At 39.8% G+C, this 25,986-nt stretch overlaps 1 long non-coding RNA gene and 1 pseudogene across 8 annotated transcripts in view; both read left to right on the forward strand.

Moving 5' to 3' along the window:
- The first annotated feature begins 15,849 nt into the window (after positions 1-15,849).
- LOC102546489 (uncharacterized) overlaps positions 15,850-25,986 on the forward strand; it is a 29,289-nt gene continuing 19,152 nt past the window's right edge. For 2 of the 8 annotated variants that reach the window (XR_015635663.1, XR_015635662.1), the window contains exons 1-4: positions 15,877-15,975; positions 16,169-16,226; positions 16,794-16,949; positions 21,613-21,758. This is a non-coding gene — a long non-coding RNA (uncharacterized LOC102546489). Of the gene's footprint in view, positions 15,976-16,168; positions 16,227-16,793; positions 16,950-21,612; positions 21,759-25,986 lie in introns of all 8 variants that reach the window. The other 6 variants (XR_015635668.1, XR_015635669.1, XR_015635664.1 and 3 more) reach the window with 4 other exon arrangements.
- LOC148001824 (U2 spliceosomal RNA) lies at positions 17,272-17,382 on the forward strand (annotated as a pseudogene).

The raw sequence follows: 25,986 nt of genomic DNA on the forward strand, positions 1-25,986 counted from the left end.
TCTGGAGAAGAGAGAGACAGTTTGTGTTGTTTCGTGGTTGTTGCTGCTGCCACTGCTGCCATTGTTCTTTCGTGTGTTTCTTGGTGGGTCGACTGCTCTCTAGCAATTACCCCATGCCTGGGAGCCTTTGAGCAGTACAAATATGAGTCGATGGGTTACAAAAGAAAAAGACACAAAACTGGGGGGGGGGGCAGGGGGTGGTGTAGGGAACTGTGAATGGATCTGGTAAAAAATAATGGGAAATTATGAAAAAATACACTGAATGAACTTCTCAAAGAGTTATTAAGAAATGAAATAAAATCTTGAGTGGCACTTCCCAGTTGTTGTGCCCTCAATTTCTGATGTAAACAGGAATGGAAAACTGAATTAAGAATAGTCTTAACTCACAGTATCAGAGTATTTCAGTCCATCTTTGCAAAGAAGCTACAGCAGGGTAGCAAAAATCACGGTAGTTACAGCCTATAAGTTCAGGCCGTTCACACTGTGATGGGTCAGAAGGTGGAGAGCAAGGGGAGAGTCAGGGACCTGTAAAGCCTGCTTTCTCCTCGACAAACCTTCCCTTCCAAAGTTTCTAGAACATTTAAAATGTATGCTACCAACTGGGACCAAGCATTCAAAACATAAACCTGTGTTGGACACTTCAAATTCGAACTACAATCTAAATGTATCAGAAGAGATGCTAGGATGGTCCTCTTATAGTACCTGTTACTCCCATAGCTCTTTTCTCCCCAGACTAGGCAAGCTAAGAAGTAATATCCTATCTGTTCGTATGTTACATACTATTGACACCAGGCTAGGAAATCCAACATTTACTTTGAAGAGGTCGGTTGTATGGTAAACAGATTTCTTCTTTTGAAGAGATTAAATTGGTCCTATTCGTCATCTATCCATCTATCTATCTATCTATCTATCTATCTATCTATCTATCTATCTATCTATCTATCTTTCTACTTACCTATCTATCTACCATCTATCTACTTACCTATCTATTTATTTATCTACATATATCTATCTCTATAATTGGAAATTGACAGCAATATAAGTTTGAATATTAAAGAAAATCCATAGAAAGGGAGTGTCCCAGTTATAGATATGCTAGACTAAGCATACAAGCAGACAAGGCGAATCCACTTGTTTCAACTTTCCAATTCTTCGTGCATTCATGTACTAAAGCTTTCAGTGAACTGAAAGGAATTGCACAGATTTCTCCTATTTAGAAATGTCACTAAGCAAGGAAAAGAAGCTCTAGCTAACGAGTTGTAACAGAAGCCCGGGGCTAAGGCTTAGGTGGTGAACATCGTCGCACAGTAGCTTAGGGTGTGGATTTTGAAGTCACTGCTTCAGTTCCTGAATCACATAGTGTTTGGACATCCACTTTTATTCATGGGTATCATTTATCATACGTACAAAATGGGATCAAAACTATCTGCAAGTTTTATAAGAGGATTAACTTAAATTTTGCTCTAAATGGTTTACCCGGAGCCTGATGTGGGGAAAATAATAAGGGACAAATTCCAAGCTTGATAGAACAGGCCCTTCACATACTAGTTCAGAGGCTTGACAAGGCATCATTTGTTGTGTGGGAAGTAGGCTCTCTAGATGGTTTTTAGCACTCATAGGATTACATACTGACTGCGATTTAGAAATAAGGCCAAATTGTTCAAAGACAATTTTTTTAAACTAAAAGAGCATATGATGACTATTTCATTTTAAAGCAGTCAAAGCAACACACCAAAGCCTCCTTATTAGAATGCGACCTAGCATAGAATATAATTCTTAAAAATTCCAGTACTGTTATCCAGTAAAATTTTTTGTTTTACTTAAATGCTTAATGAGGATTGATCAAGAGAGCTGATTGTCTCTGCCTATTAGTCTGGCTGACACTTGCAATTGGGCTTACTCTGGTTATGAGAATAAGTCCAAAATTTACATGTGTACTTCCAAAACAAGGCTTTTAGAGCTCTCCAATGGCCTAATACATTCCATATTTTTTTTCTTCTAAGAGACTGGTCAGGTCCTTGGTTCTCTGAGTGAGGATGATATGAAGAAGGGCTGTAGTCCACCAGAGTCAGACATGTGACAGACGAAGGCCAGTGGTACAGCCTAGCTACTATAAGCCACAGGGACCATTGGTCATTTTTGACTCTCCTACAGCATAAACCAAATGAAGTTTCTATAAGTAGACAACTTATTGTTTGACACTTCTAGTGATGGCTTGCTTCACCTCTTTGCTTCTTCAGTTGGTGTCTTCTGAATGACAATCCCTGCTTGGAGGCACAACGGAAGGATGCTCCTGGTAACAGCTTCTTCCACATGCCACTTTCCACAGCGATGGGACGCATGAGTGACTATAAATACACGTCATCTAATCTTGCATAACAACTAGGTATAATGGAAGAGCACAATGTTGAACGGTGGCACACACGGTCCTGTGTGCTTCCACCTCCTTCCTCGTTAAATGTAACTTTCAACTTGAAAATTCATATCAGTCCTTCTAGACTTAGCCCAGAGCTACCTTCTCCCCTTTATGTATTTACAGTGATGAGACATGCCTCCCTCTCTACAATACTCCTTATAGAAAGTCTTCTTGTCCTCTATCCCTACTTGGCACTCCACTTTTTGTCAGCCAACCCCCGTCCCCCCAGGAAACACGGTTGCTGTAAAAATGACACACACTAGCTGTATGATTCAGAGTTCCAGAGGCAGATGGCCCAGGTCCAAAGCTGAATACATCATTATCGCTTCACCTGTCTCAATCACAGCTTCCTTCTCTGTAAAGAAGACCTACCATAAACCTCGATGATGTTTTAAATGGGACCACAGTATTAGTGAGCATTGCTTTTGGTAGTAGATATGAAAACAGTTCTTTATTATATGAATGAAAACTACATTGTACTGTTGTAGAAAGTAAAATGATTCTCCTCCACATTGCAACATAGTTTATTGAAGAGAAGTGTGACCCAGTGTCTCAAAAAACCAACCAACCAACCAACCAAACAAACAAACAAACAAACAAAAAACAAAAACAAAAAACAAACAAACAAAAAACACCATTGATTGCCTCTCAAAGCAGTTTTGGAGAAGTGGGGGAGTTGAAATAGTTGAAATGGTTCCTTTTTAGAAAATGATTTGTTCTTTAAATAAGAGGAACTGTCAATTTTCAGTGACTGGCTGCTAGCAATGGCAATGCACACTGTCATAGAAAGCAAGGCAGAGAGCCTCCTCCATAGCTGGTGCCTTCGTGTGAAGATTCTCCTACTTGTGTTTTTTTTTAAATAATTTGTATTTTTTTTAAATAACAAAGTATTGATTTTCAGTTCATGTCTGCTAACTATGGAAGTATGCCATATTATTGTTTCAGTTACATTTATTTAAATTGTTAGTATGTGCCATGTTGTCGTGTGTGTGTGTGTGTGTGTGTGTGTGTGTGTGTGTGTGTGTGTGTGTGTGTGTGAACATGGGTATGTGGGGGAAGGAGGCGAAAGGACAACCTACGGGGATTTGTTCTCTTCTATCACTGGAGCATCAGGAGTGGAACTTAAGTCATCATCCTGAGCAGCAAGTGTCTTAGACACTGAGCTGTCTTTCTGACCGAGTGGTGTTGTTTTTGAAAACTCTGATTCAGGTTATTTACCAAGTGTCAAGCCATCCAGCTCCAGCTCAGGGCCAGGACTGAAATCAAGCTATCCGAGCTGTTACTTCTGATCTCCTCAGTACAAGTATTGCCTTCTGGAAGCGACTCAAGTGAACATTCCTGATATATTTGGAAGGGAACAAAAGTTAGTTTGGAACATTTACAGAACATTTTATATTAATGTGCATCCTAGGCTGCCCTGTACAAACTTCCGAAAGCAGCAGGATCGGTGACAGAGGGACAGCTGGCCAGCCTCAGAGCAAGCTTGGCCCCATAAGGATTGTAGGTCTGTCCCATTAGGACAGCAAGACACAGAGCCCCCTCCACAGCTGGTGCCTTTGTGAGGGAGATTCTCATCAGGAGTAGTTACACAGACGGGGTCACGGAGTCATAGGTCTGTAGGGATTGGGTAACAATAAGATTACATCCCTCAGTCTCATGGTTTCAGAAACTCATGAATATTAACGAAGTGCACGTGTCTCATCAAGAGAAGTTATTGATTAAACTTCTGTACCCAAGTGTCAACATATTAGGGGTTAATAAAGTGAGCTAAATTGATAGGGAACACTGATCTCTAACTCAGGCAGCAGAATGAGACCTGGTGTTGGCCAACAAAGCGCCCAGCAAAGACATTCTGTGTCCTTGTGATCAGTTCTAAAGTCAATTTATTACTTGATTTCATAATACTGACAGGAATATTCAAACTATGTGTATGCGTAGGTTTAATATTGATCACCTTTAGGTGATACATGGCAGTTAGTTTGCTATGAAGTCTCAGGGCCTCCCCAGCCTTCTTGATCCCCAGGGACCTCTCCATGTTTGTCCTGCTCAGCTTCATTTTTGGCCAGAAGAAAATTCTACACATATTGCAAGATCCTGCTGAATCCTGTGTGTGTTTTCTTATGTATATTCTAGGTTTTAATGATTTCCCATAGGAGCTCATTATTCATTTGTGTGCTGTTGGAATTAATTCAATTTTGGAGTAGTTGTTATACTAAGCACCCACACCACACAACATTACATTCATAATCTCCAGAAGGCACAAAATCCATCCGAACGAGATCTGTCTTTCCATCTTTCCTTCTTCAGTGTGTGTCCTCACACCTCTGCAATAGAATGCCAAGAACCATAGGACTTACCGGATTTGTTCTGAGTTCTGAAGGCTGAGTCTGAGACCAAAGCATTGGCCCAGCCACACTTTCTCTGAAGTCTTGGAGGAACATTTCCTTGGCTCTTCTGGGCTTCAGGTGGTGGCTGTCAATCTTTCGTATGACTTGCTTGCTGCTTCTGCATTTTAGTCTGTGTCTCAGTGGTGTTGGTTGTAAGATTCATTCTAATGTGCTCATCTTAATTTGGCCTTCTCTTCCCCAAAGGGTTACATCCAGAGTAACCAGAAGTGAAGACTTTGGGCATATGTTTCAGTTAGGGTTTCTATTGCTTTAAAGAGACATTACCAGGCCAACTCATATAAAGAGAAGCACTTAATTGTGGCTGGCTTCGAAGTTCAGAGGTTTATTCTATTATTGTCACAGTGGGTACCATGGTGGCATGGAGGCAGACGTGGTGACCGAGAGTAGCTGGATGAATAGGCAACAGGAAGAAAGAGAGAGACACTAGGCCTGGATCGAGCATTTGAAACCTCAAAGCCCACCCACGATGCCATGTTTCTTTCAGCAAGGACACACCTACTACAACAAGAGCACATCTCCTAAGAGTGCCAGTCCCCACTGACCAAGCAATTAAACCTGTGAGCCAATGGGGGCCATTCCTATTCACACACAGCAAGGTATGTTTTGGGGAAACATAGACCAATCCAAACCATCTGGTAATTTCTATCATTACCATAGCTCGTTGGCTCATCCCAAGGCTTATTCATAACCGATCTCGTGCCTTTATCTTTGAGCTAGGAACAATTCTAAATGCGTTTGCTGTTTCTGTACCTTGTTTGTAGAGTATTTCCTAGATAATGTGGAAGAGATAGGCAATATAGTCCCACTAAGAGAAGTTGATGTGTCCGCAGAGAAAAGCCACAGTAAGGAGTGAGGGGAAGGCCAAGCTGCAAAGAACTGTCCCGGGAGTGGAGGGGTTGCTGTAGTCCTAGCAAAATGACCAGCAATGGGTCCTTTTCATTAGATTTTCTTTCGTATATCTCTGTTACACTGAGGGGCTGTTTTATTTTAAGGGATCACTAGAATACTTCTATCTTTAGGTCCGACAACCACAAGTAGACGGTAGTGTGCTTCTTTCGCACATTGAGAGCTGTGTTTGGTTTGCAGTGTATATATCCAGTTTCAAAAACATTCTATGAGACAGCTGGAGATGCTCCATTAATTGGTACGACTTTGAAATTCCGCGGGCACCTTCCTTGTCGCAGTTCTTATGTCAAATGCCCAGCACAGAATTTTGTTTTCAAATCCTTAGTTAACAATAAGAAAACCAATCTAACGTTTTTGGTTTAAAATTTTTGTTCCTTCCTGACTCAGCGTCTATTTAAACTTCATCCCATGAGAGAATTACAAATTATACCTCCCTCCCTCTCAGATCTTGAATGGAGAAAGGCCTGGTGTCTTGGTCTGTTGGTCCCTAAGCAGTTTCAGTGTGTGCGTTCAGGAAAGCTTGGTGTGTGTGTGTGTGTGTGTGTGTGTGTGTGTGTGTGTGTGTGTGTGTCCATGTGTGTACATGTGTGTAATCTACATGCCGACCTGTAACCCTAAGACAGGAATTCAAGGTGTAGGATGATGTCATTATGCAGGTGAAGGCAGGTACAAGATAGAACGAGGCCTGTCATTGGACAAGAAGGAAGAATGGGCGGGAGAAAAGTTTTAGAGAGGGGGAGGAGCAACCTCCCCCTGGAGCAAGGAGAGAGAGAGAGAGAGAGAGAGAGAGAGAGAGAGAGAGAGAGAGAGAGAGAGAGAGAGAAGCAACCGAGAGAATATGGAGGCTGATGTTAAGATTCCTCTCTGCACATTTACAGGTTGTTATGAATGTTCTTAAGGAATGGATGTGTACAGGGCTTTGTATAAGTAGGTGGGCAATCAGATATTATCAGTTGGATTAGAGATTATTGTGTTGTGTGTTCTTTCATGTGGCATTTTAAGTTTAAGAGAGTATGTGGCAGCCTGCCTTGGGAACTAGATGGGTAGAGCGATTGTTGCCAGGCTCAGAGAGTAGCCATCGGCAGTGTGATATGGGATGGAGCAGAGCGGGTGAGACGCTTTGCTGACTGAGAGGAAGACGTCAACCAGATGTCTTGGGGCACTATGGTGTCGGATCTAGTGAGGGGTAAAAGACAGACATTTTAATTTTACAGCAACACAAGGCAGGTACCTGGAGGCAGGAACTGAAGCTGAGGCCCAGGAGGAACTCTGCTTGGTACATTGTTCCTTTGCTTCTATTTGGCTGCCTTTCTTATACAACCCAGGACCACCCACCCAGGTACCACTCCCCATGGGCTAGTCCCTCCTCCGTCATTAAACAATCAAGAAAATTAATCCACAAACATGCCTCCAGCAAGGTTCCCTCTTCCCAGGTATGTCAAGTTGGTCACCAAGTTTAGCCACCAACCCCAGTCACTCGGTAAATTGAAGAGATAGGACATGAATTCAAAGAGTGACTCCAGGATTCATGCTTGCTATTTTACAATAAACACTCTTTCACTTGTGAAGCAGTACATTACTTGGTTGATGCCCTTACTCAAATCCTGAAGCCAAATTTAATTTAAAAATCACAGTCTGTTACCTTTTTAGTGCTATTTTCTACTATTGGTTCCTTTTTAACTTGAGTTTGATCTATGTACTAAACTTCCTTAGTGCCTTCTAGTTCCTAGTATGTTTAAACAGTTTAATAAAGTCCAAATGAGATAATTTAATAAATCACTTAGTGGCTACATGATATCCCCAATTACAGACACGTTTAACCACCTCCTTTTGTTAGATGCTCATGTGGTTGCCAGAGATTTGCACTAAGAAATAGTAAAAATAAAACATCAAAACAGTGATATAGTCTGGATATTTTAAGTGATGAGTTACTACTAGTAGCTCTAGATTTTTGAATGTTCAATATTTAAATAATATTTTTGTCATGTTAATATCAGTTGGTAGTATGTTACCTAATCACTATGGAATTTCAAATATCAGTGAATCTTTGAAATTACTTGCTTTTAGTAACATTTTCTTTGATTGAACACTGTTTCTTCATTTACTATAATCAACATCCTCTTGAATAGGTATAGAGACAGAGCCTACTATAGTACGAAATCCTTAAATACTCATGAAAATCACATTGTATCCTCACTACTCTCTTCAGCAATTTTGAATGATAGTCATGATTTTCTGGTTCCAGATAAAAACATTTCAGATATTTTCCAGACCCCATCTCATTTCTGCAGAAGGTTTTGTCTTTCTCTCAGAAAATTTTGTAACAAGCAATAATATTTTATGGGATTAAATCTTCATTATTTTGCTAAAGAGAAAAGAATATCTAGAGACAGATCGGTGATAGGAAAGGAAAAGTTGAAAGTTATTAGAAATATCCAAAGTTGTAATTTTTGAGCTTATTCTGATCCTCATCATATTTATGTTCAATAATAAAAAGCAAAATGAGATTCATATAAAAAAAACCTGGACAAGCACTGTAAATATAGTACACGGAAAGTGAAATGTGACAAGTCATATTGTCACCACTTTAGCTATAAGGTAATGAAAACTTCGTTTTGGAACTGTATCTCAGCCCGTGAACAATGACCATGTGCGTAGGAGAAACCCCAAGGGTTTAAGTGATGGAAATTTCTTTATCTTAGCCAGGACAAGAGTTGCAGAAAGAAATGGCATATAAACAAATTTCTCATAAAACCTTAGTTACATGAAAATTTGAGAACAAATAACTGATCTTAACCCTTATGCTTCTACTGATCAGCCTCCCACGCACATGGCACTTGAGTGGGTTTTCAAAGCCATGATAGTATTGAGAAAGGTCTGTGGAATCAAAGGTCCTCACGGACTCTCTGTATACACATTCTACTGCCAGAAATCTTATTTCTACACACTGCCACTGCTTGCCAAGGCCGCCCTATATTTTTTAACACTGGCATCCAGTGAATGATGGTTTCTTGCTCCAAATTGGATTTTGTGTATATTTATTTGTCTTTCTCTATCTCCTACCTTTGTAAGGAGAATGGCAATGAAAGTGTGTATGTGTGTGTGTGTGTGTGTGTGTGTGTGTCTACGTGTGTGTGTATACATGTTAAAGAGTCACTAATAGGTTTTATAAATGAATTCATTCATAGTTACCTCCTATTACCCACTCTTGTCACCTTGAAAGGATTGAAACACAGACAGTGAAGGTCAAATGTGGATGCACTCCAAGGGCAGTCAGTCCTGTGCAAGATACCCCATATGAAGTGTTTTCATTGGCACTGTTGGTGTATCTTATCCAACGAAGTAGTTGTAGCCACATGGGCTTGCTGGGCTGTGACCTGTTTCTATGTATTTTATTCCTTTAACTTTCAACACTTTGTGAAGTAGTGTTGAAAAAGAGAAATTACGGAAGATGGGAGGCGAAGGAGCCCCTCACTCCAGCATTCAGTCACAGCCCTTCACTGTCTGCACACACAGAATTCCAAGACAATTGACATTTACTGTAAATGTTGTCAGCATGGTGTTAAAGTTTGCTTTGTATGAAAATATGTTCAAACAAGGGACTGGAAAGTGGCTCAGCGGGTAAAGTACTTGTCAAACAAGTAGGAGGACCAGAATTTGGAGCCCAGACGCCACAGAAAATGTTTTGTAGCCATGGAGATCTACCTGTAATGTCAGGAGCCAAAGGCAAATTCTGGAGGAAGCTGGCCAGCCAGACTAGTTGAAGAGAGTTTATCAAGAGATCTGGACTCGATATATAAGGTGGTCAGTGACTGAGGGAGATGTCTGGCTTCAACTTTAAGCCTCCATACACATGTGATGAATATATATACATATATATATACATATATATGTATATATATATATGCACACACACCAGAGTGTACCTAGCATACGCAGTATACACAATATATGTATATGCATAAACAAAATATTTTCAAACAAGGATAATAAAATACCAGTGAACCACTAATAAGGCCAGAGTGTATAAACCTGGAGTATGGCCTCACTCATACAAGATATTTCTGTTTTGAAAATTCCAACTTCAGAACTCACCAGAAATCACATGTATGACTATCATAAAGACCGTGAGATACAACTCTTCCCTTCGAAGCTCACACTTAATCTCCTGTGGACATCTGATTCTGTCCAAGTGCCTCTCTTTTTATTAGCACCACTACTTAAGATGTTTGTTAAAAACACATCTTCATAAACGGCAGTTCTGTTTCATAGTGGCTCTCTGTGGGTAAGTCAAGGATTTAACTTTCCCTGAGTGGAGGTCTGAAAATTGGCCCTCCTGGTTTTTCAGGAGCCAGAGTGCAGCTGTGTCTCACTCTCATGTGTTTTTTCTGAATCCATCCAGTAGCTTTGTACATTGTAATGCTAGCTCTTCGCTGGTTTAGTTATAAATATTTTTCCAATAAATCACTTCTCTATAAATTTACATGAGCTAGCCTGGAAATGCAACATTTAGATTTTAAAGTGAATGTGGTTATTAGAGGAATATCTTTCTATATTGCTTGCATTGTTATACAATTCCAAATTCATTTTCCATTTAAAGATGAAGTTGATTTTTGATTCTTATTCTTCTACTTATTACTTAACTTGTGAAACTTAATACTTTGCCAATAAATGTAACTTACTACTGCAAAGTAATTTGGAAGTAATGTTGAGTAATTATAATGCAATTTAAGTAAATCACACTTGTAATATTGTAATATTGTATAAAGGGATAGTGAAATTTCATCACTGACTAGAATCAGATTTTTCAGGCATATTGGATTATGTGTAGATTATTATATATACATCATACATACATGGTCACAGATGCTCCTCCTGCAGATGGGATCAAACACACTCTATATATTCCTGAGACTGACAATTCCTAATATGTAAGATTCTCAAGATAGGGAGAGACAATAGAATTGTCTCCCTAAATTATGATTTGATATCTTATCTAATCCACTACTTTCAGAGCATCCCTTCACATGTCTGTAAAAATAAGGGCTTTTCTTTGCTCTGCTGTTTCTTGTTGTGTCTCTAGCCTCTCTCTTTGTGAATGACCATATAAGGGATATCTTGTGGATGACCACATAAGGAATGACCATAAGGAGTATTTCCCTGAGAATCCATCTCACTGCATCTCCCTACCAAAACTGGAGAAACCTCTACGATTTAAAACAACGCAAAGCTCCTGTTCTATATGCATATATGTGTTTGTATATACATGTACACATGTATGTGAAGGATTCATATCATGCATCTACTTATTTCCCTGCTTGAATCACTCTTCAGCTGACAGAATCTTGATTCTATTCCTAATGCCTGTGGAAACTTTCACAGTAATATCGGTGCTAGTAAACACCTTTGATTGTCCTACGACTTAGCTACCAGGCTAGGGTATTAAATAGTACATTTGGACACTGATTAGTTTTAATAAGAAGATTCTGCCAATGATATAGAATATTGTGGAAGTTGAGAGTTGTCAATTTCTCACTCCACTGATGCCCTATTAATCTTCCTCTCTCGTGTGCGAAGGATTAACCCCAGAGTCTCACATGTGCTAGGCAAATGCTCCAGCACTGAGCTGTATACCCCAGCTTTGAGGTTGATGACAGTCTCACTTTTACATGAGCCTTAGGGTGGAGCTATGACTGTGGCAGGAGGCCTCAAAGTTGTTGAAAAGATTCATTGTTTAGCTTTTGAGTTCTGAAAACATTCATCTTCTGAACCAAGATGCTTTTGATTTCGAAAGGAGTCACTGTTAATTATCTTGTAGGGACAGCAGGCATAATGCTGGACTGTCCCCAGATTTCCTGAGCGACTTGCAATGACACTAGCCACAAACAATATTGCTTGAAAGAAAAAAAAGTAAGAACATTCGTTTTCCTTTTGAAAGGGGAAAAGTTCTCAGAGCTGGAAAGAAACAGCTGATCTGGGGGAAGCAAGGAACCAAGAATTGTTCAGGGTCCTTAAGACGGTCCTGAGCAGATGCCTCAGTTTGATGCTACAGCTAGGTGTCTGAGGATACAGGGGACCTGTTTTCATTCCTTGCTGTATTCAGGAAAGCAAACCATGTATAAGACATAGTCATGTATACATAATATGAAGTCTGTGTGGTGTGGAAATAGTGGCCAACACAGTTACCTAGGGTCACCCAGGTAACATGGGAACAGGGAGAAGAGTAAGGAAAAGGAGCAAACTCCCTTATTTGGAAACTGGGAAACTCATAGCAAGTGTTGCTGAGGGCCAACACCTGCAATTAGACACCTTCGGCCATCCGTGATGCCAGCACAGTTGGGGACACAGCTCATGATGGTATCCACAGCAGCCTAAAGTGTTCTTTTGGGACACTTTGTTCACTCAAGCAATCTCCAAATCTGTGGCTTTAAGCAAAGGATTTTAGGACAAGCAATCAGGAAGCACAGTTCTAATTCACTAAAAGAGGTTCTCCTACAGATCTTCAGAATGAGGAGGCTAGAGACATATCTCAGTGATTAAAAATACTGGCTGCCTTTTCAAAGGACCTGGGTCCAGTTTCCAGCACCTGCATGATGGCTTACCACTGTCTGTAACTCCAGCTCCAGGAGACCAAATGGCCTCAAAAGCTACCAGACATGCATGTAGTACAGATGTGGGCAAAAACCATCCACCCATATACACTTTTTAAATTAAAAAACAAACAAACAAACAAACAAACAAACAAACAAAAACCCCAATGACGATGAAGAACACGAAAAAACAGGATGTTGCTACTCAGGGAGGAACTGGCTCTTTTTTCTCTTTCCTTAACTTCCTCTGTTTTTCTATCAAGCTTCAGAGGGAGCAGGAGTTGACAACCCAAGCCATATCAGGCAGGGAGAACAGAGAGGACCACGGACCAAGGATGTGAGTAAGAGCATCACTATGCGTTTAAATGACAATTCTGACAAACTTCTTGATAAATGCATGCTAGGTGAGAAAAGTGACAGCTTGGACATCTCACCCAGAATGGAAATACTCAAGTCGTCTTACCCCACCCCCACCCTCAGTTTGTCTTTGGCTACAGCTGATGACCAACTCCTTTTTAGATCTCTTGAGTCATTTTGGGGATTTGGGTGGGGCGGTTGCTATGGATTAAATCAAATCTTTTGATCTCTGTCAAAAGAGCTCAACAAACCATCACTCGGACTCAGATCTCTTTACACACTTTTAAAATGACTTCTTTCAGCTGTTTCACTAATTCGTGTGTGTGTGTGTGTGTGTGTGTGTGTGTGTGTGTGTGTGTGTGTGTGTGTGTTAATTCTCTTTTGTCCTGTTCTAGGTACAGGGTCTTGCTCTGTAGCAGAGGCTGACCTGGAATTTGAAACATAGCCCAAATTCAACCTTTGGATTCTTCAACCTCAGGCTTCCCGAAAGTGCAGGGATAACAGGCCATACCACCACATTTGGCTTGTAATCGTTAATTTTTGGCAGCGCACGTAGTCCCAGAGATATGTTATCAGTACAAACTGCTCGAGCTATTACAAAAGAAGAAAAAGTATGTAACGAGTCATTATTAATTTAAAGGTTTTTATTCTATGTTTATTAAGTTAGTGTAGTGTGTGTGTGTGTGTTTGTGTGTGTGTGTGTGTGTGTGTGTTTATTAGGTATGTGTATTCACACAGAAGTCAGAGGATAACTTTTAGAAGTCAGTTCTCTCCTTCCACTTTGTAGATCCTAGAAATCAAACTCATTTTGTCACACGAGGCAGAAAGTGTCCCTACACGTTAAGCCATATTGCGGGTCCTCATTAATAATTTTGCATTATGTTAAAATGATAATGCCTTGAAAATATTAGATTAAAAATCATAGAAAAGTTATTAATATTACTTTCACCTCTCATTTATTCTCCCTCCTCTGTCTCTCTTTGTTTTTGTCTGTCTCTCTGTTTCTTTGTCTCTCTGTCTTTTTCTGCCTCTGTGTATTTGTGTGTGTGTGTGTGTGTGTATGTGTGTGTGTGTGTGTATAAGCTAGAGGAGGATGTCAAGTATCTCACTATATTATGCTCCCTTTTATTACCTTGAAACAAGGTCTCTCATTGAACCGGAGCTAGACTGGTGGCCGGCAAGTACAAGCGATCCTCCTGTCTCCCGTCCACGAGCACTGAGGTTACGGATACACTCATGACAAGACTGAGCCTTTTATTTCCGTTCTGGAGATTTGAACTGAACTCACATCCTCATTCTTGCCCAGCAAGCACCCGTAGGTACTGAGCCATCTCCCAATCTTCCTTACACTCCTTACGTGATGACAAGAAACTTAAAGACTACATATGTGGCTCACATTTTATTTTTATTAGACAGTGTCAAGCTTAGATTCCTTAATTAGAAAACAATGCTCACGGTCACACACACACCCAGAGTTTATATTTATACTTGACTGTTAGTGTGTATGACAGCATTCGGAATCGGTAGAATCTAGGAATCAAACTATGCCTTTGGTCTCTTCAGGGGACTGTTTTCTGAGATGCCTTTCAAAAAGAAATGTTAGCATGGCCGTAACTTAAAATACTGAATGACACAGCATCGCCTACAAATGAAGTAGATACTTACATAGTATTATAGCAAAGACTTTTCTTAGAATGACCTAATTATTTTTCTATCTTTTCATGGCATCCTGACCACACCCTTGTATCTGTTCCCTAACTCCTCCAGACAACCCGATCCTCCTTTCAGTCAGGCCTCGGCCCAGTCCTCGTCCTCTTCTCTCAGCCTAGGAATGTCCTCTTGCTTTTCTTCCTCTGTCTAAAACTCTTCATTCAACAAGGCCACCATTTCGCTTCCTCCGTTAATCCTTCCTGTCATCCGGTGTTGAGTTGGTTGCTCCTCTGTAGTGTGTCCCATGGTTTCTCGCTCACATCCCTCTCCTAGCAACTGAGTTCATAGTATAGCTATGCGTACTCTTAAGCACAGATATTTCACAAAGATGCATCATCTGTTTGCCATGCTGCAGTATGAATTATTTTAAGCCATGACCTTATATGTTCCATTTTTGGTTTTCTGCTGTTTCTGCGTGTATGCCATTAACACTTGTTCAATGAATGAAAACAAAAAAAGAAATTCTAAAAGGAGGATAACACATTAGATCAGGAGACACTATTAAAAGCCTACATGGTGTCAGTAGGATAGAATAGGGGGTAAAAAATAGACACCTGTCTTATACTTTGAGTCAAAGAAATAAAGTTATCTGGAGCCCTATGAACTTTGAACGCACACAGTCAGCATTGGTATTATGGGATGTACATGGCAGCAAGACTGGTGTGTCGGTAAAATTGGAGTCAGGAGAGGTGCATGTTGTGCTTATATTAGTTAGGTCTCCAGTGACTGATGTTATAGAGAAGGCATCAGAAATTACAGAACATCTGAGCTTGGAGATTGAGTAACAGTTGAAAGGTATTTACAGTTTTAGATGAAGCCAAGGGAGAAAATAAGTACAATGGAGGTAATGTGTGAGGGGAGGAGTCCTTGCAACAGTTCCACTTGTACTTCTATAATGAAATATACGAGGTGAGGTCACACAAAAAGAAAAGAAGTTCATTTAGTTTCAGGAAGTAGAAGGTGAAATTTCAAGAAGCGTGGTTCACTTACACATGGAAAACAAAAGCTTGGAATGTGGCCTCTGTCACCCTTTTAAGGCTCACTTTCGAGGGACCCAAGAGAGCTTCTTTAAGCCCCACTCCTTACCTGCAATCCCAACAGGATCTACCTAACTTTCTCAAAGACTCCTTTCAACATTATGACAGAGGGCTTCAAATCTCTACCATGAGAAACTCTGGTACACACTGTACATCCAAACAATAATAGTAGCCAAGTCCATATTAAATAATAACACTTCAGGATTGGAATAAAAACCTGACCCCCACAAATAAGAAAAAGACAAACAATTAGAGTTAAAGAATTCTCTAGAATTCTATTTTCAATGGAGCTGGTAAATTAGGTCTTTTGCCCTTGTAGTTCTAGAAATTGGTGTGGGGCCTGTATGGTACTAACAAATTGTTTCGGACTTTGGAAATTGACCTAGGATCTTGTGTTTGCTGGACAAATACTGTGTCACTGAGATATATCCTAACTGTTTACTTACCTCTTTAAAAGATCAAGTCTCTCAGGGCTGTCACATTATGAGGTTATGCTAGTTACGCTGTCAGCTTGATCCAAAATGGAGTCATCTGGCAAAAGGGAACCTCAGGTATGAAATCTCCTTCATCAAGTTGACCCGGGACCATGTTTGGGGGGGCATCTTGTTGTTTAACTATTGATGTGAAAGCACCTAGTAGGGTATGGGCAGTGCTACTCCTGGGAAAGTGGTCCTGAGAAGGCCTCAAGGAATACACAGGTAAGCAACACTTCTCCATAGCCTCTGTTGCACTTTCTGCCTCTAGGTTTCTGCCTTGAGTTCCTGTCTTGACTCCCTCAAATGATAGACTCTCACATGGAGAGGTAAGGCCAAATATAGCCCTTCCTTTGAGTCATGGTGTTTTGTCATGACAATAGAAAGCAAACTAGGACAGAGATCCTACAGGTGAATTTGGGGCTGAAGATAATCACAACTCATGGGATAATGAGCACCTCTTTCCAAAAATAGTTTATTTTTTAGAGGCAAACTTTGATGCACTTTAAACAGCTAAGACCAAAGTTGTATGGCAGGAGTATCAAATACCACTGTGGTTCCATTATCTGCTCAATGACCCTCCCCCACTTTTCAGCACCTCTTCTTTATATCACTCTGAGCATTAGTAACTCTATATTTCTTGTATATGTTTATTATAGCTTCTGCCATTTTGGTGCTAGGAGAATTAGCAGAAGGCTTAGACATAGGTAGTTTAGAGTAGAGATTAAAGAATAATGGAAGACCAAAGAGTGTGGCTGATGCAAATGGTCAACATGCTACTGTTCACTTGCTTCAGTAAATTCTTGGTCTGGAACTATGCCTCCCTGTGGCTACTGTGTTGTAGCCTGTGCATACGTGTCTAATGTGTGAGGATGACTAGTGTCTTTGCCCTGCAGATTCATGAGAGATTCCCTCAAGTAATCTATATCCTGGAGTCTCCATCTCAAGCCTCCAGGAGCTGTTACACAGCAATCTCTGTCCTACCCGTTAATGATAGTGTGAACTGAATGTGAAATGAACTCATCTTAACAGCTGGTCTGCCTCAGATCCAAGTGAGTCAAGTAGTAAGTCACATTATTCCTTAGTATTCTATGAGACATGGACCCTGAAAATAAAGCCAGAAGACTTGAATTCAATCCCTGTATCTGTTTAATTTCTTGGGAGGGTAACTTTTCACAGTTTAGCCGAACATCTATGTAGTAGTCCTGATTTGAACAGCTAGTTAAGATAGTTGTGAGGTTGCGTTTTAAAATACAGGTGACTTTCGTTTTATGTAGTTTATGTAGTACATGATCCACTCTTGGCAGACTTTAGCTGTTATGAACATTCTGCATTTTGGAGGAAGATTAAAAAAAGCTACAAAAATTACAGCCGATCGCTTCTCGGCCTTTTGGCTAAGATCAAGTGTAGAAATTACAGCCGAGAAATAAGTATTTAGCTTCAATTAAAAACAAAACAAATTTATTCCTGTTTTAAAGAACTACAGAGACAAAAATGAAGCAGAGACTGAATGAATGCACAGTCAGTGACTGGTCCACCATGGGATCCATCCCATGGGCAGGCACCGAACCCTGACACTATTTCTGGTGCCATGTTGTGCTTGCAGATAGAAACCGAACATGACTGTCCTCTGAAAGAATCCACCAACAGCTGACAGAGACAGATGCAGATATTCACAGCCAATCATTGGGCTGAGGGCAGGTACCCCTATGGAAGAGTTTGGGGAAGAAGTCAAAGAGCTAAGGGGATGGCAGCCCAATGGGAAGAACAATAGTATCAACCAACCCTGACCCCTGGGAGCTCCTAGAGACTAAGCCACCAACTAAAGAGCATACATGGGCTGACCCATGGTCAGCACATATGTAGGAGAGGACTGCTTGTCTGCTTTGTCTGGCCTCAATGGGAGAGGATGTGCCTAATACTGTAGAGAGTTGATGCCACAGAGAAGAGGGATGCTGGGGGCTAGTGAGGTGGGGATGGATGGGTATGTGAGAGGAGGTGGGAATTGGGGGGAACACTGTCTCAGAAGCTAAGGGGAGGAGGGTAAGAACCCTGTGAAGGGGGCCCATAAGGGGAGCAATATTTGGGGTGTAAATAAATAACATAATAATAATAATAATAAATAATGATAATAGTAATAATAAATACCTCATCATATAAAATAAACAAAACAAAACAAAACTGGATTTTGGGTCTTAAGTTTCAACTTGCAATCATTGTAAATAATATTCCTTTTTCACATATCTCCTTGAATAGCTTTTTGCTGTTATGGAATACTTTACATATTTTCTTTCCATCTTACCATGTTTTACTATAAAAAATATAGCATATGAAAATAGTGAAGAAAAATCTGTCCTACAGTACTGGTACGCAGAGGGATAATAGAGGATGACTATATGTTTAAGGCCTGCCTAGGCTACATAGTCAAAACCTTTCTCAAGCCTCTCTTTTAAAGTGGGGAATAACACTGAGTTAGCAGGCATCCACAAGACAAAGAACACTTAATATATTTCGGATGTTTTCATCCATCATTCCCTATACCTGTCAATCTTATATGTAGGCATCCATCCTAAAAATCCTACATATCTCCACATGAAAAGTCCAGTTAGCATTTATAATTTGGTCATCACTTTTCTTATATGGGTAACTAAATTTAATAAGAAGGGAACGGTGGTAGATAAGAATGTATACATTACTTCTCTCATGGCTGTGACCAAATGGCCAGCAAAAACAACTTAAGGGAAAATGGCTTTATTTGAGAGTCTAGGAGACCAAAATCCATCCTGCCTGGTCACATTGCATCATCTGCAATCAGGAACAAAAGAGTGATGATTGCTGGTGCTCAGTTGATATCTTTCTTTTCCCTGAACAAATCAGTGTTCCTCTTCCCTCCTTAATTAAACCTCCCTGGAAATACCCTCGCACATTTTCCCAGAGATGCCTCTCCTAGGAGATTCTAAATCTAGTCAAGTTGTCAGTGGAGATCAGCCACCACAGTGAGCTAGAATGGAAACTTACCACTAAGCTTAAAACTCTGAGAACTTCGTGCATTTCGAGTTAAGATTGCCCACTTAATCTTTGGAATAGAGAGAAAACTATTGATATCCTTTAACTCTCATTATCTAGATCCAGAGTGATAGTTTCTACTTCCCTTTCCTTACCCATTGGGGAGTCCTAGCATCAATTTAGCACCTTAGAGCAAGCTTGAGAAAAGTTAATGAAACAGAACAAAACAGGAGAAAAGAAAGTCAGTGGCAGATATCAAGTGCACATAATAAAAACCAATTGTTGACAAGTTTTCTTTGTACCTATAGATAACTGTGTGTTTATGTATATTTACCTGATTGCTATGTAAAATTGTACACTACCCTGTGGGACCTGGTGACAAAACTCTGAGATCTGTAAAGGTGAGAGGGTTGACAGTATACCAGCAGGCTTTCTGTCTAGCTTTCAGGTTCTGGGGAGAAGCAAGCAATGAAGAGAAAAGACAGTGTCAAGATAGTCTGGCAGGACCAGAACGATGGCTAAAAACTGGAGGCACGAGCCATGAGTTGTTGGTCTTCTTATCCTACTAAAGCCATTCCCTTCCTGAGTCTACCAGAAGTGTGTGTACCTCCACCCAGGATGCCAAGCCTTAAGAGACAAACTTGATTCTTCACATCTCCCCCCTTTTTTCCCAGGACTTCTGTAAAGTCCTTTTTTTTTTAGACTCATAGCATATAAAAGGTCCAGCTCCTTTTAAGTTACTCTAGGGATTGTTTTTTTAATGAGCTATGGTAAGGCATAAAGATTTATAAAGCATGGTCATAAGAAACTCCTTAGAAACAGAGAATGTGACCCACCATAATGCAGAGACACAGAAGCACAGAAAGAATGAGGGGAAAATACATGCATGAGTTTTTAAAAAAATTAAGACTTGTATGTGTGTTTTGTGTGTGTGTGTGTGTGTGTGTGTGTGTGTGTGTGTGTGTGTGTGTGTGTGTGGTGTGCGGGGGTGGGAGAGAGATGGTTATGTGAGCCCATGCATGCAGAACTCATTCTAGTTCATCACTGTGTCTTACTGTTGAGATAGGATCTCTCATTGAACCCAAAGCTTGCTGCTAGAGGTAGGCCAATTGGTCAGCACCCCTTCCTCCAGTGTGCCAGGCTCCATGTCCCATTGATGACTCTAAAGAAGGAGAAAGCCAGTACAGGAGGAATGTAGTCAACTGGAGGAAGGAAGGACAGTAAAGAGTTAGCTAGCTGACAACTAACTAGAACACAGGAACAGAAAGAATGAGAGGAAAATACAGGAAAGTGCTTTAAATTAGCATGACAATGACAAGGACTCAAAGTCTGCCAAAACCACAGTAAGCTCAGAAACAGATTGTTCTCTGTGTTTCCAGATAAGAAGTGTGTTTAGCCAACACTCTGATTCTGGCTAGCTTATCCACAGGACCCAACAGAACCTGGAAAGTCCATGAGTTAGCATAGCAGTATGCTGTTTTCTGCTGCCAGGAACATGAACACACCTAATATTTGTAAACATTTTTATTCAAGGAACCGCACATTTATTTTTTAATTTTCTTCAAACATAAGCAGGGCAAGATGGATCTTACTGCACATTTCTGGACTATATTCATTGATAATGAGAAACACAAAATGACTTTGCTGACGTCCCTCTAGCTATAGAACCCCCATGAGAAACTGAAATTTAGTAAATTTCTTGAAACCAACAGATACTACAATGAAATACCTTAATGGAGGCATGAGTTTTTATGAAAACCTTTATTTTTAATCTACACCTTTATGAAAAATCTTTTTGCTTCTGGATTTCTTTTTTTTTCTTTTACTTTCTAGATATGAAAGCTTTGGGGGGGGGATGTGGGGAGATTTCTCCTTGTCAGATATGCATAGATGTTTCAGCAGTTAAGAGTACTTGTATTTCTTGCACAGAACCTAGGTTTGGTTACCAGCACTCGCATGATAGTTCACAATTATCCAAGAGTCTAAGGGACTAGATTCTTTCTTGTAACCTCCATGGGCACCAAGCACACACATGTTGCATCTAAAGACAAGTAGAACAAAACACTCAAACCCATGAAAACATATTTTAAAATAAAATTAAAAGTGAGTTTCCATAGTAGATATTAAAAAAAGATCATTTTTGAAGACCCAAAGTGGTTTAGCGTATTAAAGATCTGTATATGAAACAGAAATGGAGTGTTTTCTTAATTATTCTGTGAATTTATCAAGATAATACAAGGCTGTGTGTATGTCCTATGAACTCTTCTCTAAGTGGAATTCAGAAGTAGACTGTTCCCTTTTTCAACTTGTACATACTTGGCTGTTAAATGTTCCCAGTATGGCCCTATTGAGAGGTAGTGTAACCTTTAAGATAAAGATGCTAGTGGGAGGTCCTTAGGTCATTGAGTCTGTGCAATCAGTTTCTGGGATCTTACTTCCTCTTCCTCCATACTTTTCAGGTCATTAGAAGAGTGGTTTTGCTCTAACATACTCCCATTACGATTCATTGTCTCACATGGGGTCAAAGCAATGTGACCAATCTTTCCTGGATTGGTACCTCCAAATCCATATGTCAAAATAAACATTTCTTTTTACACATTTAACTCTCTCAGAAATGTGCCACGATGACTGTAAGCTAACTGACTTTACATCTATGCAAGGCTCAGAATAAGATAAGGAGGTGAGCTGTAGCTAAGGTCTGTCTTCCAGGGCTTTGAGACCATCAACCGCTTGGCGATGCTGACCTAAGTACAAACAGTTCTCTGGCACCACGTGGTTATATACAAATGACATCCTGGGTGGATCCTCAGAAGAATGCTCGTACCATCCACCGCAGTTCAGCCTCCTTTGATTTCGTAAGCAAACTTCCTCTTCTTTTTAATCCTTAGTTTATGGCTAAATAGGTCAAAGAATCATTCCTTTGTTTCATGCTTCCTTTGCTTAAAACCGTAAGCTCTAAGGCAGGCAAATTTCACAATATATTCAAAACCTAGAATTAGAATCAATAATCTGTGAGTTTTAACAAGCTGCTGAACTTCTCCAAAACTCAATTTCTACACTGGGTTGGAATGAAAATCAATTCATAGGGTAATGCGTTAGAATAATGTGTCAACAGGCTAACACTGTGTCTGGCATAACTATGTTTCTGTCTAATGTATTCCGATACTGTTAAATTGAAGTTTTTTTTCCTATCTGGCTAGGAGCAACTTTTGAGAGCAAGGGACATATTTAATTTTTGTTAATCTCCCTGACCATCCATCATGATCTCTGGCATGTCATGAGCACTTGGTGATTCCTAAAAGAACAGATCAATGAGTCAGATGAATTAGCAATTGCTTTGATGTATCCCTACTACAGAATGTGTGTGGGTTTTTTTATTATTATTATTTTAAAGAGAAAGCATGCAGAGGGTTGAGGTTAGGCCAGCCATGTTTCTTTTGTGCAGATCTGAGACGACGCGTTGTCAACATCTCCATGAATTTGGATTAAAAGGCATTTGATGGCACACCTTCCAGATAAATCATATTAAGGGAAAAAGATCTGACAACATTCCATTCTTATCCATATGTAGACTTTTTTTAAATGTTATTTATTGACTTGCTGTCATTGCCTTGCTATCTCTCTGCCTAAGTCTGTTTCTCTAATTTTATCTTCATCACCAAAGGCAATTGCTTCCAAACTCATGGCCTGGTGGATGTGCTAGTATGGTGTTAGCTCATACTTTGCCTGAGGTATTAGGACCATGTGGATATACTTGAACTACAAACATGAAAGACAACATGATCCTCAAAGGATTACGGAAATTACTTTTGGAAATACATTTTAAAATTCTTAAGCAGATGTGTATGGGCTTTCGAAATGACTTTTTGGGTGTATCCTGGTGTTCAGAAGTGATATTTCACCTATCTTACTTGCATGCTCATGGGATTATTCTTTCCCATCATCGGTTAGGTGTTTTCAACTATATGTGTACCATCAACATTTCTACATATTCAGTAGATATTTTGTAATATTCTGCCTTTAATTTAAAAACAATGCAATCTTTTAAAAATCACTTTTGTTCTTTATGTTCTCTACATAGGTTTTCTCAGGGAGGGAATTGTATATGTGTACAAGCATGTGCATGTGCCTGGAGATAGTAGTCATATGTGTATTTTATGAAAATATTTCACTCACATTTTCTGATTTGCAAAAAAATATTTTTGAGGGAAGATTTTACTGTGTAGCCCTGAATAGCTTAGAGCTTACTGTGTTGATCAAGCTGACCTCAAATTTACAGATACCTGTTTGCCTTTGTCTCCTGAGTGCTGTGATTAATGGTGTGTGGCATCACACTCAAAGGTTGGGGAAAATACAAATTAGTGCATTTCTAGTTTTCATATTGGAAAGGTTCACTTATTTGTTGAGAAACCAAGCACTTCTGCCTATTTGTTTAATATCTATTTATTAAACATTACAGTGCATAGGACTAGAAGAAAACTTCTACAAGAAATGAAGAGCTATGGATGAATCTAAGTCTTGTCAGGCTTATTTGTCCAAAATCCAAGCAAAGGCACAAGAAGTCATAAAGACTCCATTGTTTAATAAGGAGAGATTATTTCTGGCTTGAGGGAGCTAGGTAGGCTTTCAGGAGAAAATACAATATGAAGTCAGTTTTGAAATATGGGAGCCATTTGGGTGGGACTTCTTGGAGGCAGGTGCAGATGCTCAAGAGGGATTGAGGAGATGTGAGGAATTCTCACAACTTTCATCCATATAAAGATACAGATTGAAGCTATATGTGACAAAGAAACTTACATTGAAAAGTACCTAGAAAGAGGAGAAATAGTACATAAAGAAAGAGGAGAGAAGAAATATATGCATATAATATTAAAGGTGAGCCCAGAGCCTCATCCACACTAGCCAGATATTCTACCACATCCACAGTCCATGAAATCATTAAGCATTTATCATTGTTACTGGTTGAATTTTGTTCTTCATATATACATATCACATACATGCACATGGAGGGAGAGAGGATGAGAAGGAGGAAAGGTAGAAGAAAGAGAGATCTGACTTGCTGTGCTGCCCAGATTGATCTTGAAGTCCTAGGCTTAACCAGTCCTCCTGCCTCAGCTTTTCATACATTTAGGACATCATATATGCTCTCATGCCCAACAATCAAAATATATCTTCAAGTCTTGAGCCCTGACATCTGTAGACACATTAGTTAGAAATATGGTTCTTGCAGATGAAATTAAGAAAGTGCTTTAGGGTGGACTTTTTATTTCGGAGCTGAGGATTGAACCCAGGGCCTTGCGCTTGCCTGGCAAGTGCTCTACCACTTAGCTAAATCCCCAACCCTGTTAGGGTGGACTTTTAATCCAATAAATCCAACTATTTATTGACAATAAGAAAGGTGTTTGGACTTAGACAAGTAAACACAGTGGAATGCTTAGATAAATGGTCAAAATTCAAGGGTTGTTTGAAGCTACAAGATTATAGAAGAAACAAGAGAGAAACTTATTGTCTTGTATTAATGCTGGCAGCCATGTGCTCTACTACTGAGCTGTATCCTCACTTATCCACATTCTTGTTAGAGAGTCCTACTGCATGATGAACTTGTCCTCTAGCATATCTGTCACATGTGTTTTAATCAGTGTTAGTGTAATCATGAAATGGTCCTGTAGCTTTTGATCAGTGCTAGTTGAGACCACTGCTCAGATTTAGTGGGCCTTTATCTAACTCCAGAATTTCAACTTTATTTAAGTTGTCTTAGAGTCAAAATTATAGGAAGGAATGGAAGTGTTTTTATACAAATCATTTTCTTAAATAGCCACGTGTCCAATACCCTGATCCACATGCATCCAATTCCAGGACAAGAATGATGATCTTGAAACTGGCATACCCAGCCTAGCTTCCCATGTGAGAGACAGGCAGACTCCCTTTTGGAATTTGCCCAGAATAAATACAAGCTGAAAGTCACCACCCACACACTGACCACAGTGATGAGCTTTGGGTTTTACAAGAGACAAGGTCAATATAATCCAATAAGAATGGTCCTCACAGATACATGTGCTTCTTTTATGAATGAAAAGAAAGCTCATGAAGTGGTGTCTTTGGGATTCTTTCATTATTTTTCCCCCCTGAGGTAAATGAAAAATTAAATGGCAGGGATTCAAAGACTTACACACTTTCTGCAAAAAGATAAGAAAGGTTTGCTTCTCTTCAGTGTAAGAAATGCTTTTTTACACTTAGGAAATACAAATTAAGCTCCCACTGAGTATTTATAAAATTGGCTAGTTGATTTCCTGCCACTGGCCACAAGTTTTTCTTACTGAAAATAAGCAATGGATGTTTCTAAATAGGGTTGGTGCTGTGAATTGTTTCCTAGTATGAAATCAGGTGCCTTTGATAATTATGTCATGATAGAAGGCATTGTCTGGGACTATGGGCAGGATGGAACCTGTAGTCACAAACCCTTGGAGCTCTTTAAAGTTGTTCACCCAGCCTGTTCCCAGGGCTGGTTTTCAACATGATCTTTGTGTTACAGCTTTTCCATATGTCTATGGACTATGTTCACTCTGAAGGAGTTCAATGTCAAGGAAGTCTTCATACCTCTTATTTGTGGAAGTAGGGTCAGGCCATCTAGACTTGGGTTGTACCTAGGAACAGACAGCTTGCTCGCTATCTTTGTGTCAGTGCATGCTCCAAGTTGAGACTTACTTTTTTTCCCTACAAGTGCTAATATTCAAATTCTTAGAAGAACAAATGTTCTTTACTTAGAACCTGGGATCTGATGACCATGAGTCCATCAAGAAAGGAAAATGACCATTTGCCATACAAGAAAGTGTTAAAACAATTGCTGTGAATTGCAGATACCACTGCCTCTCATCCTTACAAGAAAAGCTGTGATCCTTGCTAATACCTGTGTTTTCTTTCCGATTAGAGGCAAAACTTGTAATTTTCCATCTATAGCTAACCCATTTCCACTTCTCAGTATATCCACTCACTCAACAAATGTGGTGATGAGAAGCCATATTAAACATGGTGCTTTACCTACTTTTCTCATTACTATGAAAAAATATCTGAAAAACACAACTT

The sequence above is a fragment of the Rattus norvegicus genome, chromosome 13 (genome assembly GCF_021556685.1).
Source record: "Rattus norvegicus strain SHRSP/BbbUtx chromosome 13, alternate assembly SHRSP_T2T, whole genome shotgun sequence".
In the NCBI taxonomy this organism is placed as follows: Eukaryota; Metazoa; Chordata; class Mammalia; order Rodentia; family Muridae; genus Rattus; species Rattus norvegicus.